General features: G+C 39.7%; 1 long non-coding RNA gene across 2 annotated transcripts; it reads right to left on the minus strand.

Annotated features, from left to right (window-relative positions):
• Positions 1-2,508: 2,508 nt before the first annotated feature.
• Positions 2,509-15,456, minus strand: LOC121885494. Of its 2 annotated transcripts, none has more exons than XR_006092570.1 (4): positions 15,260-15,456; positions 7,163-7,273; positions 6,155-6,278; positions 2,509-2,602 (listed from the first exon to the last, which is right to left on the minus strand). It is a non-coding gene; the product is annotated as an uncharacterized LOC121885494 (long non-coding RNA). The 2 variants fall into 2 exon arrangements; XR_006092569.1 differs by lacking the exon at positions 15,260-15,456 and adding an exon at positions 7,633-7,790.
• Between the last annotated feature and the right edge of the window lie 1,516 nt (positions 15,457-16,972).

A 16,972-nucleotide genomic window follows, 5' to 3' on the forward strand; every position in this document is an offset into this window, starting at 1 on the left:
ACTGCAGTCACGCTTGCATAAGCGGTTTGGATTCAGCTGTTTCATTCATGATTCACAATCACTGGCTCACTTACAGTAAGCTGCTTGGTCCAGCAGCTGAGTAACATCCAACCATATTCATGCAGGTGTAGAGCACAGCCATTATAACACTGCTCATTACTAGCCTGCTGGTACCGTCATGCTAACGTCCATTACTTCTGTAGCTTCCTCCACCACCCAAACTTAATGTTCATTTATGTTTATTATGGAGGATTAGTTGTTTGTTCTTAGCAAAATCCCTGCAACATCCAACTGTACAACTGTTTGCTATGAGTAGTTCATTCATTGATGTGTCTTAACTGAGTGAACTGGTTTTGTTCTTATAAGAAATGAGACAAAAAGTGTGATAATGAATGTGAAACAAACTGCTATTTTAAAACACACAAACAGAATCCAAAACTGAAAACTTGCCTAAAAGGATCTGTTACCCGTTTTTTTTTGCCATTGCACAACTTTTTTTTCAGGTTTTTTTTTTCAGTTTCTGTTAAGTGTTGCATTGTGGGTAATGGAGTCCACCAACAACACACTCAAAAATTAGTGATATAAGTGCATGCTAGTAGTTTCATTTTTCCAGTGGCGGTACATTCTTGAAACATGATTACAACAAGTATAGAGTATGCATGTAGGAAACAGAGTCCTGATCAAAGAAACAATCAATTGGTCAATCCATCAATCCACCACAATTGATCTGGTCACACTAATCAATAAGTCATTTATCTTCTCTGTCCACTGCAAGGTCCTTAGATTAACCATTGCATGAAAAATTGCTCAATTTGATGGTGAGGCTGTTAAAATGAGCAATGAGAACGGAAACATATAGAGGACGGCTGTCAGAAAGAAACACTGAGTTTTTCATCCAACCAGTAGTATATAACAGTGACTGAGAAGGTGATCAAAATGTCCTGGATGACTCAGCATGGTGGAAAATAAATCTCATTCTTGAGTCACTGAGAAAGAAATGATGAGCAACAAAAGTCCATCACAACCCATGGATAGAGGGCCCACACAGACATACACACTCAGAAATATACAGTACAGAGGAGATAATCAGACAGACATATCTTCAGGGAATACCCTCACAGAGTCATTTCCGTTCCTGCAGAAGGACGGCGGTCACTCTGCTCCCTTTGATATCGAGGCAAAGAGAGGGCATCAGCAGCACAAAAAGTTCAGACACGGGAGGGAAAGTCCTTCTTAACACACAGTGACACCATTAAAAATCTGCTCTGGGTGAAGTAGCTCTCAATTAACTGCCCAGCTTCCTGGTTTGAGGTGAAGGTGTTAGTCCTGCAGAATAAAAAAGGCTTTGACTTAGACTGAAATGGCTTAGATTCCCCATTTTGCAGCAACATCCGACTTTCAAACAGAACAAAATGGGTAAAAAAAAGGCAGAAATACTACTTTTACAATCTTTTACAGCCTCATTCGACCGGTGGAATGCAGCCCTAACACGTCACAGCGTCATGTGTTCAGCGTCACGTCAGTAATAATCTTGATCTTGGGATGCCTATTGCTGGTTACCACCCCGCCTACACAGTCTGAACAAGTTCAGACACGTTCTCTGAAAGTTTCTGATCATTCCCAGGAAGGTATGAAATCACTGACGGAAGCAGAAAAAAATGAGGCAAGTTTATGCAAAGAAAAAACACTAAAAAAGAAACTTGGAGTATGCCAAGATAGATGGAGTATGCCAAGATAGATGGAGTATGCCAAAGGTGATGATGACTAAAGGAAAATGAGCATCCAAGGACACATTTTTCCCCTAATTATTACTCAGAACATTGCTTCCTTCTCCCAGTAATTTCCAGTATTGTTTGTTTTCCTCCTCCACATTCAACTATTTTCCTCGGCTCATCTCCCTCTGACACACATCACATAAAGGTCTAAATGAGAAAATTACTGAAGTGTCTCATTCTGACTCATATATTGTTGGATTGGTTGGATCAGAGAATAGCATCTAACTGGCAACTCAACAGAGTGGCGACTGGTCAGCTTTGATCTGTGAATTACTGGTAAATTGTTGCTTGGATAATTTGTTTTTCTGCTCTACCAGCCACTCAAGCAGCTAGCAAATCATCATCTTGTGTTTGTTTTCATATTGTAAAAATCAATTTGGAGAAAGAAAAGATCACATGGTAATTTCCTGTCTCCTGAAAGTCAAGGCTCTGACGCAAACTAATGGGCATTTAATCTTCTGTAGCTCTGCTACTGATGGAGCATTTTGCTACGATTCCTCCCTTGATATAAGTGGAGGTACATACACTCAAAGCCAGGTTATCTCTGCTCTTTGTTTGTCTGAGTTTTACTGCCCTAAATGTAAACGTAGGAGTCATGATACGAAAGGCTCCGTGGCGTCTGTTCATTAAGGAAGCGATCAATGCCCTGGAAATGAGCCCTTCTACCTGAATTCAATCAGTGACGGAGCTAAAGCCTGTTATCATGAAGTACCTCTGGCATTGATGAAAGGGAACGAGGCAGGCAGACGTCTCCAAGCTGAGAGGAGTTGGGTGGGGCTGGATGCTAGCGAGGCATTTTCCGTCCAAATGGAATTCCTAGAGAGGATCTAGGAGCAGGAAACCAAGATCAGCGATATCCCAGAATTCAGTATCAAGTCAATTAGTTTAATGATTTCCTAAACACGGGATGGAAATCAAATCTGACACCAAAATAATATATAAAATGTAATCTGGTAAAAACACAAAGTCAGCAAAATATTTTTCTATGTGAGGTTTAAAACACAGAACAAAGAGCAGGACGTCTCTTCAGCTTTTTATGTTCAGTGTGTAAACAGAAACTTTATTTTGCACCGAGTGTTCAAAGAACAAGGAACACCTGTCAGGGTTTGAACAGCCGTCTAGTTTCACAGACATTTCTACACACACACACACACAGATGCACACACGTTTCCCGTAAGTGTGCTCATAAGTAATTCACCAATACTTCCCTAATTCTAACCTCCTGACCTTAAACACTTTAATTGTGCAATATCCATTATTGCATTATTGAATATCTACCTATTGTATGTATATAAAATAATTTGTTACATTACCCATACAATATTTATTCCAGCACTCTTTGTAATCTACTTTTAACCCAGTACATCCTGTTTACAGTTTTAGTTTGACCTGTGTATTGACTGCCTATGTTGTTGCCCATTTGTTGTTCATATGGTTCATGGTCATTTGTCCCATTGATTGAATGGTAACTGAATGTCAAGTAGTAACCTGTCTTTATACATTTAAAATTAGTTTATTCTTTCATGCCATTTTTTGCCAAATGCTACATTGATTTGTTGTAAATGTATCTATCTCTGGTATAATAAGTATATATTTTTTTAGCCCATTTATATGAAGAATGTTTTTTTCTAACTTGTCAACTTTTATTCTCTGCTTGTCTTGTTTTTATACTATTTTATTGCCTTTGTCCTCACTGTATGACAGCAGGAATCCTGTTGTAAAAATGTGATATTTTGCATTGCTCCGCTGTTTTTCCTGCTAAAAATAAAACAAATGAAATGAAGTGAAACGAATGACAACCCTATTTTGCTGTTCTGTTTAGAGGAATCCACCTCCTGGACCTTCCCACCTTTATTTTTCTCTGCAATATATGAACGTCACACTACTTCCTGTTTTGGAACTGATGGTTACTATTGAACATAACACGCTAACGAAGCATTAAGGTATATTGATGTATTTTGTAGGAGACAAGGTTGAACCATACCGTCATACCCATTCACAAATACCCTCACGCACACCCAAAAAGACTAATGCGACTTTCAGGTTGACTAATATGTGAAGGAGACGATTAGAAGAAAAAAATCCTCCACAAACACAAACAGTCGCACGGGTGAAAGATCTTTATGAACAAAATGAATGAGTCAGACAGAGCAGTGACCACCCCCACTCCACCAACACTCTTGCTCAGCGACAGCTGATGCCTTAAAAGCTTATTTGATTCCATTCGATGGTAATTACCTTTCCTCTTGACTCATCCTCCCAACTTACACTTTGTTTCACCCACCGCTGAAAACCTGAAAAATGCCAACTCAAATAGCCTTCGCTCTTCACTCGCAACCCCTCTCGCTTCCCCCTCTCAAGTCAACTTCACCTGCTGTGCGCTCCGCCTCGTTTGTGCCTCGCCAACTCTACCTGATGTCAAAAAGCTAATTGACTATCTCTCTCTGCTGTGACTGCACCCGTGTAAGCAACCTTCTCCTTCCTTCACTGCATGCAAACACACATCCAGCTTTTTCCTTTAGCTAGCGTCCATTTTGTCTGGCAGCAGGGGTCGGGCATCACCCAATGAGTCACCGTCACGCCGCCTGCCCGCCTGTCCGCATTTATACTCTTATCAGCAGCTGCCATCATCAGTGTGGTAATGATGCTGCTGACCTCAGCGGTGATGACTGTCTGAGGTCACGTTGAGCTTCCACTGAGCTGATTGCTGTGTTTTTAGTGTGATTTCAGTGTCGACGGGGAGGGGCTGTGTGAGAATGTGGCAACAGCGTGCGAATGGATGAGACGCAGAAGATTAAAGTGGTTCTTCCTTAATGTGGTACATCTGGTTTAAGCATCTGTGAACATCATGAACTAAAATTAAACCTGTGATGAGAACTTTGTCTCAAACTGTCATCCCTATGCAGACTTCCAGAGACAAACGGGAAGCATAAATATGTTTGCACTTTTCACAGTTTGTGGTTGTGTGCACTATTTGTTCCCATCTGTTATTTTCTTCTTAGTGCACCTGTTTACGTTTTTTTAATTTTTTTTGTTTGAGATAAAGAGTTTCTAGGAATTTTTAGAGGTGTTATTTGCAACACGCTCTCACTCTCAACTCGTCACATATAGAAGCTCGGTCAGGACGCCCTGGTGTCATTGTCAACGTGCAATATCACGTATATTTTATGGTGTGACAACGCGGTGGTTAAGGTCTGGTTAGGTTTAGGCACAAAAAACACTTGGTTAGGGTTAGGAAGAGATCATGGTTTGGGTTAAAATAAAAAATAAAATAAAAACGGCAAGGTGTCGAACTGTACTCTCTGCTGACTTTGCTGATTTCCAACTTCCTGCCAAAAACATTGCAAGCCACCCACCGACCCCTCCACCTCCTACTAAGGTAGTAAGTCAGCTTATATAGATGTCATGTGAAGTATGTCACTTCAGAAATCTTGATATGATGATATGATATTGTTGAAATATTAATATGCTCCGTATTACAGGTGTAGAAATGTACATATTCAACGTATCTGTGGTTTGCTGCCAACGTTTTATTCTGGCGACCAGGCTGAAATTTGTCACCTTATCTAGACGTCATCGGTCTCATGGCGTCTATTTCAGACGTTGTGGGAGCTCAACAGAAGTCTATCGGATTACCCTGCACGTTAAAAAATGACGCTAAAGGGTTACCTGATAAAGTGACGCCACGGGGTCCTGACCGAGCTTCGATATGTGATGAGTTGGGAGGGTTTTGTGGAAATATTCTGACTTGGTTTTGATTAATTCGTGTAAAGTCAGATGACTGTCAAGTCTATTTATTCTGCATCACGAGATACATTTTAAAGGGGAACTCCAGTGATCAGATCATGATCCAGGATTGTTAAACTTAACGCAGCAGAGGTAAAAAATATTCTGACTGTTAGACCCCAAAAAGACCAGATCATACATTTCCCATAATGCAACCCAACTGTTTTTTTTTTCTGTTAGACTCCTCCACCCGCACATGATAAAGGTCACGTCTTTGAAGTCCACAACCTCAATTTGTAACACAGGCTTTTGTTAAAAAGTTGAAATGACCCCCTGATGACATCACTGTAACATAATCATACAACCTCTTTAATTTAACTTGGAAATGGTAATGAAATTATAATTGTATGGTGTATCATTCAAAGTACACAGTATTGTTTATACACAGTACACAGTTTATACTGTGGAGGGACATACAAACTGCTCTCTGAATATCTGCTTCTGGATCTTTAAAAATGCTTCCTTCAACCTTGAAACTGACTAAAGGGTAAACTCAAACTAAAAACTGAATGCCAGCAACAATAAATTAATAAATAAACCCAATAAAAACTACAATGTATATTAACTATTCATTACATTACTTAGATAATTACCACCGTGACATGACAGAAAACTGACATCACTCAGTTCCTGTGTACTTGAACAATACTGCGGTCTACGCTGCTTTCCTTTCCTTGTAAAACGAGGTGGTACTTCCTGTTTGTGCGGTGAATTCCCCTGAAGAGAAAACAGATGCAAACATGTCTGTCAACTTTTAAAAAGGGAGAGGATGACCGTTGAGGATAATTTATGTAACTGTTATATTTTACCACACTTCTGTTTTCACAACTGCTTAGGTCATCAAAAATGTTGTAAGATTTGAGGTAAAAAAAAGTTTGACCTTGAAAGAATTCTTATAATTTCTGACCAGCGAATTACGGTAAATGACTTGTGAAATTCCCATGAAATGAGCATGAACTCTGAAATGGAATTTAATTATTAATTTGATTAAATTCCTCCATGAGATAATGTAGGAGCAAAAACAGGAACTGAGTGTATGTGAAGATAACAGATTAGCAACTCTGGTGGTCTGGTTCAACAGTCTGACAGAGGTTTTGGGTCATAGTTTAATAGAAGCAATTCACACTTTATACTCACATTACACTGTAAAATATCTTTCTGTAATTCTGTAAAATCAGCTAATCTGAAAACTGAAATTACATTTAATACTTGCAGTCAAAAATACCTTGTTTTTAAATATATTGGTAATAGTTGTGTATTATTGACATTAAGATCTTAATAAATATCTGAAATGCATACAGTGCACACAATGTTTGGTAACTGACAATTTTGTTTTTGTGAGAAAGGAAAGGAAACTGCTTTTAATTAACCTGCTGCAGAACAGCAACAGTCTATTTTGCGTGAGTGTAAAGTGAACACAAAACAATTATACAACTGTTTCTGAACAACATGAGTTCCAACAGTTCGAATAAGAAAAGACACTGTGATTTTAGTCACTGAGAAAGTGAGTAAGTGAGATATTGAATGCATATTTGAATGAGTGACTGGGTGTGTGTGTGTGTGTGGGTGGGTGGGTGTGAATGAAAGATCAGACAAAGTACCACTTGTGTCCAGACATGTGGATTCACTGATCCTCTTTTTGACCATCTTCCTGCTCTTCTTGCTCTGCACCTTCTCATGGTTTCCTTTTGTGCTCCTCTCAGTATTAATGTCTAAAAAAAAAATGTAGAACAACAAAAATATTCTTCTGTCAGGTCACATCAATCTATGAATTTGACATATCAAGCCAGAGCCTGTTCAGTACAAAGTAGTGGTGCAGAATATTGAACCATATGATCGTCACATTTCACTAAGCAGGTATGCATCATTTCACACCAATGATCAAGTTAAAAGGAAGAATGTGACGGAAACGAAAAATCAGCCATAACAATATTAATAGAGGCAGTGGTTAAGTTTGTAGTTGCTGTTCTGGTGTCAGAGGCAGCAGCGGTTATCACTAGGTTACTGGACAATGGTGATGTGTGAAGGAAAGTCAAGCTGTGTAGTAGAGTATGTGTGAAAAAGCTCCTACGTCTGAATGAATTCCAGCATGCACGCTGCATCATGTTGATACTGAAGGTTGAAATTGAAGGAAGAGGAGGAGAAGACTACGGCAAGCACAAGCACAAAGGACTTTCTTTCACACAGCACCTCTTTTTCTATGCTCATCCTCCATCGCTGGTTTATCTGTGTCATTGGACCTGAGAAAAAGACTACAGATTAGATTAGGTTCTAGTAAAGCCTTGTATGGTACTTTTTGCCAACGTGGAAAACACCAAGCACCAGGTTAGACTTATTACCTCACTACATTAGTATAGTTAAAATATCTTGCAGCCATAGCAACAGTGTTGTTTTAAGGTTTACATAAACTGAGACAAAATGCTGACATGCGCTAATTTTAGCTAGCTAGAGCTATAACAGCTTTGTTATAACGCTGTTCATGGCAGAAAATTCAACTGGAGAAAGACTAACAATTGTTTGTTATACTTCCTTGACAAGGATAACGGTATGCCGTTTCCTAACATTTTGATGCTTTAAGGCAGAATAAAAATGGCGACTCAGTGTTACCCAATGCAGGTAATCTGTGACAAATGGCTGAGCAGGTTGTAGCGCGGCGGTGTCTTTGTGGCAACAGAAACTGGCCGACAGATGTACTCTAAAGTTGAAATCGTCAAAAATAAAATGCAAGCTGCAAAAACAAACTTGTTGAAGAAAATAAAAAGATCTTGTTACGTCGGTTAATTTTTAAATTTTAGATCCTACCTTCCCAAGATGCTCAGCTGTTAAGTTTATGTCTTATTGTTAAGTTTACAGTAAATTTCTGTAAATAATGACATTCTCTTAAAGTGCTACAATCATGTTTTTTTCCCAGATTGCATTGCAGTTTACTGTATGACATTAATCCAGCAGAGTACTCTTCAGATTTCACTGTAAATTTACATCAAAGATTTACAGTCAAACCTTAACCATAGCATTGTCATAATCAAGACTGTCCTCCCAAGAAAAACAACACAATAGGTTGTAATGTCAGTCACCCAAAAACAACATGTAGCAAAACTGAACCGGACAGAACAAAACTGAACAAACAGAGCAGTTTGAACAAAGGATCTAACAAGACTGAAAACCAGGATTTTAATACAAACTGAGCTGATGAAACAGCAAGGAACATGTGGCAAGACAAAAGGGCAGGCTGGGAGCTGATTGGCTGGGGACGACACAGGGGGCGGGGTGGGGCGGGGCTAACGAGACTGAATGCAGGGCAGGTGTGGAGGGAAGAGCGGGCTGAGGAAAACAAGGAAAAACACAAAAGGCAACAGCTGCTCTGGGCTGAGGACGCTTCAAAAACAAAACTTAATCCATGAGCCAAATAAAAGTCCACAATACAACCGTGCACAATCCTCATTCATCAAACTGTCTCAGAATTACATACATATAACTTAAATGAGTACTCAAGTCATTGCAAATCAAGGAACCTTTATGAAAAAGACTAGAAACAAGAACCAATGGTCTGCATATTAAGACTGCATGTCACACAAACTGGACTGAAAGACAACTGTTGCTCTGAGTTTCAGTTCACTTTCGCACTATGAGAGTCAATATGGTGAGCAACAGTATCTCAAGTGGTCCTTAAATATAATCTGCAACCTCTCTTATCTGTCCTGCTCCCACTCAGTCCAGTTCAACAAACAGGGAAAACGCCTGAGGGCATCTGGTGGACTGGTGGAGGGACATAGAGCCAAACTGGGACAGAACCATGATGTATATGTCGACAAATTTCCTCATTCAGAGGAGGTGAGGTGCACGGGCGTTATAACCCAACAGTGGACTTTGTCAAAGGAGACCGCTGTTCGTTTCCTGTTTCCAACTGCGACTCGGGACAGTTTTTTAAAAACCGTAACTACAATTGTCCCCTAACCTTAACCCCGTGGTTATTATTGTAGCCATGACGATGAAGGTCACCTAGTAATTTTAATCTGCACCACATGTTTTCCTAACCTTAACAAAAGTCAACCCAAACCATGATCTTTCCTTAAACCTAACCAGAACTTAACCACAGAGATGTTGGATAATAAAACATCATTACATTTTAACAGTGATGTGTAACAGTTTTGGAAAGCACAGACAGACAATGTCCTGCCGCTTACTGCTGATAGAGGCACCAGTCGTTCTGGAATTCATGGTCAAACAATATACTTGGTCGTGTAATTTGGATGACTTTTATATATGTGTCGTCCTAGATGGACAAATTGTATGTATTTTTTAATTCAGTCGTTCAAAAGTTCTAAATAAACATAGTTTGCATACTTCCCAGCATAAATTGTGGCTAAACCCTCCAGAAAGCTTACTTACCTCTCAATTGAAGAAAAGTTACATGATAATAAATTGCTGTATCTCTCTCTTTATATATTAGGTGGCTGTTTTTTAGTACACTGTACCAGTACCATACACTGAAACTAGATGCATGCAAGATTGTCTCCATGTTAGCTTGAACCAGGATTGTTCAGGATCTAACATGTGTTTAAACAAAACTGTAGATTCAGCACTAATGGCACTGATTAGAAAGGTCGTCCAAATATTGCACTGGACAATGTTTGGCATGCCGAAGGAAACAGTTTCCTGTTGGCCCCCATAGTCTTCCTGTCCCCAGTTGGGCAAATGACAAAGAACGAGCCATGTATTTCCTCTGCAACAGGAAATGGACCCGCTTTTGTCAGGAGGTTTGAGGCTGTGTGGTGAACTTTGCAGATATGCAGCCGAATGCATGGATGACTGGCATGTTATAGTGACTTTCATTTATTTTAGGGAAGGTTTTGCTTATGCTTTTCAACTTCATATTGACAAAAATACTCCTACTGCAAAGGGCCTTCAGCTTTTAGCCTGACCTGCTACAATGTGTGTAACCGTAGGTTAAATGCTCAGTTGATGTTGAAAGAGAATTCTTTAGGAAGATCATTAGATGCACTTTATACATGACAGTTGTTTAAAAGGAAAATCCCTAGAGTCACACGAGATCAAGTTAAGCCAAAGGTAAATAAAGTGTTTTCATGTGTCAGTGTTTCAAGTAGGTTTTTCTGAGGACATAAAGTCAAAGTGAAAGAGATACAGAAGCTGCTGCACATGTGTTTAAGTGGATGTGGTCAGATGAATCTCACCACCACAGGGTGTATTTGAGTCATCATGTCAGGCTCAGAGGTCTGGTCTGTCAGCATGAATGGTGTTTCTGAAGAGGGAATGCTTCGTTCATACCACAACTGAAACTGTGGTGTTTGTGGCAACAAAACTTCTGTTTGTGTGCGTGAGGATGGGGTGTGTACACAGGAAACTAGTCTGATTAGGAAATGAGTGAGAAAGGCTATGCACATCGCTGTATGTATTGCATACATCAGTTTGTTGCCTTATGTTCCCGGAATATCTGTCAGTCTTTTGTTGGTATTACACCCACGTTTTCTTCTCTTACAGTGAAAGACAAATATGTCGTTCGATGACCAGGAAAGACTAGTTTCCTGTGGCGGATCCTGTTTCATTGGAAGTAGTGTCACTTCCTATTGCACTCTTGCTCAGTCGCAGTAGACTGTTAAAATTATTTTAATATGCAAATTCTAACAATGGAGACCAAAAAGTCATAGGTAGTCACACGGGTCTGTGTTAGAATTTCTGAATGAGTGATGCAGCCTTGAACAAATATTAAACATCACATGACCTGTGCTTGTTAACAGTCATTGTACTTTTGCTGAGTTTTTCCCACAGTGAAACCACCAACAACTGGCTACATAACTTGTTATCAATATTCCAAACTCCAAATCATTATTTTCTGTCACGTGTTCTGGTCTTGGTGGAGGCTCCTTTAATGCTCATGTAGTTCAGTTCAAGTTCATCACTGTGTTAATGCCCAGGCCTAAACATTTATATCCTGTGTAGCCATGGCAACATGCTGAAACAGCTGAAACCACTTCTGCTAAATTGTTTGAATCTGAAACTTGTGGAATTAAACAATAATTATAAAAAAGCTGTTTTAATGATTTTCAATGCTTCATAAAGTTATTCTGTCTCCTAAGAGTGATGTTTATATGCTGGTAAATGGATTTGAGGAAACATATTTACTGTCTTACCACACAGTAAGTTTGTTAGTAGGGAGGTGGTCAAGGTGGATGGTGGTGTACAAAGCACAGGACTGTGACACCAGACAGGTTTGGGTTTGTGTCAACCGTCTTGCATGTGGTAAGGTTTGGGTTACAATAACAGTTTGGTTGAGGTTGGAAAGGATTGTGGTTTCAATTAAATATTGAAAAATCTAACACGACCTTTCTCGTTCGACAGTAAACATTTTAAACCTTTCCCTTAACCAGGTGCTTTGAGTTGTCTTTATGTAACCATAAAAACGTTGATCATGCTTCAGTTGAAAATAATAATTTGTCAGTGAATTCTTTACAGAAACGTTCAAAATGGACATTCTGAGACTTACGTTACAGTATATTATATTATGTTTATAACGAAGCAGCATTAAGTTTCTTTTACAATGTATTTGCTGTTGAAAACAATTTTTACTTCCTGGTTTGAAAGTTGTTTTGAAATTGCCCAGATAAGGCAGGACGATTTGATATGTGCACTAAATACATCTGTTATTTTGGGTGCTAATGTTTTACAACATTTACGGTAATCTTGAAAATGATGGAAAAATGAAGGAAGCACCAGGCTCTTCTCATTGCCTTTATATTACATCTCTTGAAGTCCTTTGGGTGCCATCATCCAGAAACAAAGATTCATAGAATTCACAAATAGTTAAGGCTGACACTCACTACTTAAACACACAGGTGTTTTGGTCTCTGCCTTCCTACAGTATTAATTTAATAAAAGAGAAATGAAGGAGGAAAATGTTAATTCTTGCCTACATACCTATTTGTGAAATCTTATTCTACAGTTAAAACTTATTTTACAGTTATGTTGAGTTACTGTAAAGTGTTCTGGAGAACAGTGCAAGCTGAAATATACATAAAAGTTTGTCTTGTTTCTTTCTGCTTATGACTCGATTCGCATCTCTCACCCTGTGGTGAACACTCCCTGTCAAACTGTCTGGATCCTGGGGGGAAGGAAACAGACGGGGTGGGGGGTATCTGGGCCTAACACTCTAGGCCCCTGATTCCCCTTGTTTACCCAACAACATCCTGCACAAACAGCCCTGCCTCAGAGTTAGACAACAGTGAGTAATCTTGCCCAATCTGTTCCTCCACTTCTCTGGCTTCTGCTTCCTCCCAGCATGCCTCAGCCCAGAGCCAAGAGCTCAACACACGTCACGCAGAGCCGCCGAGCGGGAGGACGGCGATCTGCGTGCGCACGCAGCCGACCTGGCTGTTAACCTAGGTGTGATCTGAGAGGATGATGATAATAATGATTAGTGTCAGTGAGGATGATGATGACGAGGCTGATATACAGTAGCAAATGGGATCCTATCTGGGAGGAAGTGCTGATTAGAGTTAAAGCTGGTTGGCGGGCTGGTTGACCCACCAGTGGAAATGGTTTTTATATTTGTGGTTGTAGTTGGAAGATTAACGTGGATTTAACAGCAGAGTGGACAACAGAAACAGAGGATGTGGTTAAACTGTGGCAGAAAACAGGTGAATAAGACAGATCAAAGGTCGAAAGTGATACAGCGAGGTGGAAAGCACCTTCGAGTCCCGTCCTTTCGTTTCTCCACTTATCTTCTGCCACTTTTCTGGGTTTTGGTTGCTTCACCATGACCTCAAACTCACCCTGACCTTAAAGCAATAGTTCAACATGCGTTTTCACTTACTTGAGTGAGATAATAAAATCGAAACTTCTATCATATTCATCTGGTAAATACACAGCCACTTAGCTTATCTTATCACTGTTCCTAACCAAGACATAATGTGGCAATAAAACTGATTGTCTGACTGTCTGACTTTTTTTACCCTTCATTTTTTTGCATGGGTTAAACATATGAAATGTAACGTGTTAACTGGTGAGCTTTAGAGGGGCTGGTAAGAAGGTTTTGTTACCTTTGGACAGAGGCTCAACACCATGTTCAACACCATGAATGCCTTTCTGGAGAGACAGTCTAAAAATGACATAGTATGTGCCTTTGTGGTGTTGGATATTGTTGCTGCCGCTAATCCTTGTGTTTTTCAACTTCTCACGTTGTCATATTTGTATTTTTATAGTTTTTTTCTGTGTGTAATTGCTTTGAGTTGAATTGAAAAAGAAAGTGCAAGAAGTTAATGCTTGTATTTAAACTATGTATATCCCAAAATTCCTTATAACAATTGTCACATAATGCTTTATAAAGTTATTTCCTGGTCATTTCATAGCCAAAAAGGTGACAAAAAAGTACTGTGCTTGGCAAACATCCCCAGTTTAATGAGGACTAAACTATGTATTCAGGTTACTTTCACATGAGACATTTACTTTCATTCCCTGCAGGCAGGAACGATGACAATTTCATTAACAACACAGGGAGTGTTGCTCAGAGGCGAGGCCGAGATCTGACTCAGCTCTGCGCCATCAATATGACTCCTACAAATAACCATGTTACTACATGACTATTCCAATAACCCATTCATTATTATTTATACATCAGTATCTTTAGGTTTGTATTTGTCATAGTTCTGCCATTTACAGTAATCTTGTAAACATGTGCATATTCCATGTTTCATAACATTCATTCATTCTTAGATGTACACTAGAGGAAAAGATGAAACCTGAATACTTTGTTGATGACTTTTCAGTCACAAGACTTCATCAAATCAAGTTTCCTGAGTAAAAGGTGTCAAAGGTGAGTTACTCTTTGGACACACCCCTTGTTTGCATACTCACCTGGACACGTACCTGGAGTTGTATATGCGCATGCCTTCCTCGTGAATCACCTGTGTTTGTGTTTTTTGGTAAACTTGATTTGTCATGTGTCACATGATACTTCCCTGAGTCTGCACATGTTGTTTTGCAAAAGATCATGAGACCCAGTGTCAACATTTAAGCCTCATTACACGTTTTCAGGAATGTGAGTATTATTTGTGTGAGTGAGTGTTAGTCGCCTTCACCAGAGGTACAACTTTTTTTTTTCGTCAATCAGTCAGAAATCTTGTTCCTTGTTTTAACTATCAACACATATATGGCATCATTTTATGTTCAAATACTTGATACCTATTGTCTACCTATTGACCTATTTGTGTCATCTTATCAGGTTAACCTACCATAAATGCTATTTGTCATTGTCAATGTTAGAGTTTCAATCGAGACAACTTTATAAAAAAATCAAATTTGTTAAAGCAAACTAACTAAAATGACCCGGGGACATTGTGTTGGCTTAGGAGGCTAAGATGCATACTACATACCCCCGTGTCAACCAGAAACCTTTGTTGTATGTTTTCCTCCTCTCTCTCTCTCCCCACATGTCCTTTCCACTCCTTGGCTGTACACTATTGATTTAAGACAGAAATGCCCTAAAACATCTAAATGTTTTCATGTGGTGATATATGACATTTTCAAAACCTTTTACATAAATATTCCTTCTTTTCATCTCCAGGCTCACAAAACCAAGTTAAACAAACACCTGTCCACATGTGAGATGTCTATAATAGGTCATAATTATAACTGTGCTCAAACAATAACCAAAAGCACCTAGTCATTGTGCGTCAGATACACACCCTCTGATTCCGATGCCATTCCTGTTCAGTGCCGTCTTCGGCAACACTGACAACTTTCCTTGACGTCCTGAGGTACCAACCTTCTCCCTCATGCCTCTTGATGACTCAAATCTGGAGGGACATGGTTTTGTTATCTCAGCTTCTCCTTGGAGCATGCCGGTAAAGGCCACAATAATCACCACCACTGCTTTGCAACCTCCCAGGAGCCTTTACAGGGGGGGAGTGAGGGAAGTTAGGCCCCATAGTGGGAGATAAGGGCGTGGTGTTTTTCTGAACTTCTTGCTTCGAGGTCTATTTTCATTTAAGGCAGCTTTATGTTGGTGGTGTGAGTTGGACAAAGAGAAGGTTGAGAGGTTATATTCACAGTCACATATTGCTCTTTAGCATTGATGGCTGAGTCATATACCATTAAGTATACTCGCTGCTCTGTCTGTGGTTAAGACTGTTACACATAGGCGTGTAACGGTACGTGCATTCATCCTGAGCCATCACGGTACGGATATTATGGTTTGGTGCATGCAGTCACCTAAAAAAGTTTTTTCGTTTTTCGCTAGTGAAAATTAGCATTAGCATTAGCACTATCACAGTTAACCATAGACCGTAAATGCACCGTGCCAACCGAGCTAGCAGCTAGCAGCTCCAAAATCTAAGATGGTGACAGTCAAAATGCAAACTCGGGCTTTAAAAAGGGAGCCCGCAAACCAAGAGGTGATGTCACGGCGGCTACGTCCATTTCTTTTTACAGTCTATGCTGGTTAACCTGTAGTGTTGCTGCCGTCAAAATGACAAACGAGAGACCCATAATGAGTGCAACGCTGTTAAAATATTAAAATATGCTCTGTTGTCATAGTGAAACGATATCGCGTCTCCCCCTCCCCTCTTTGTGACAGTCGGTTTTTCACTCTGCCTTTGAGTGAAACTGTTCAGAACCACAATAAAAACATTTGATTTCTGACGTGGTCAGACAGCACGTTGTAAGAACCAGTTCTGAGAGCAAAAACTGTAGTTAAAAAGTATTGCAGTAAAAGTGGTGGTTTGGTCCCTCTGACTGATATGTTATTATATATGACATCATTAGATTATTAATAGTGAAGCATCAGTGTTAGAGCAGCATGTTACTGTTGTAGCTGCTGGAGGTGGAGCTAGTTTCAACTACTTTGTATACAGTTTGACCATAAATCAACATAAAACAGCTGCCAGCAGGTGTCCTGACTCCTTGCAGGAAACAGAAAGGTTGTTTTCCTTTTTCACTGCTACACAACTAAAGTCTTTCAGTAATAGTTACAGCCAATGAGCCGTTGTTGGTTGTTTACATTTTTGAAAATAAAGGACCAAAATGTTATTTTCTTCCTTTCTTTTTTTTCTGCTGTACTGAAATTGTACCGAACCATGACCCCAAAACTGAGGTACATAGTGAACCGTGAATTTTATGCACCATTACATCCGTATGCATGTATGTGTGTGCGTATGTGAGAGAATGAGTAAGGGAGCGGGAAGGAAAAAGAGCCTGCATATATGGGCATGAAAAAACGTGTGAAGGAGATACTGAGAGATGAAAGCAGGAGGGTGTGTGTTTGTATGTTTGTGTGTGTGTGTGTGTGCGTGCGCACACATATGGGTGTGATTCCTGCCTCTGTCAATACATGAACTGCGTGAGTCTTCAGAAGGTTCTTGGATGACGCACATCACAACAGACACCACTCGGTTCAGGAG

This window comes from Thunnus maccoyii, chromosome 2, assembly GCF_910596095.1.
Source record: "Thunnus maccoyii chromosome 2, fThuMac1.1, whole genome shotgun sequence".
In the NCBI taxonomy this organism is placed as follows: domain Eukaryota; kingdom Metazoa; phylum Chordata; class Actinopteri; order Scombriformes; family Scombridae; genus Thunnus; species Thunnus maccoyii.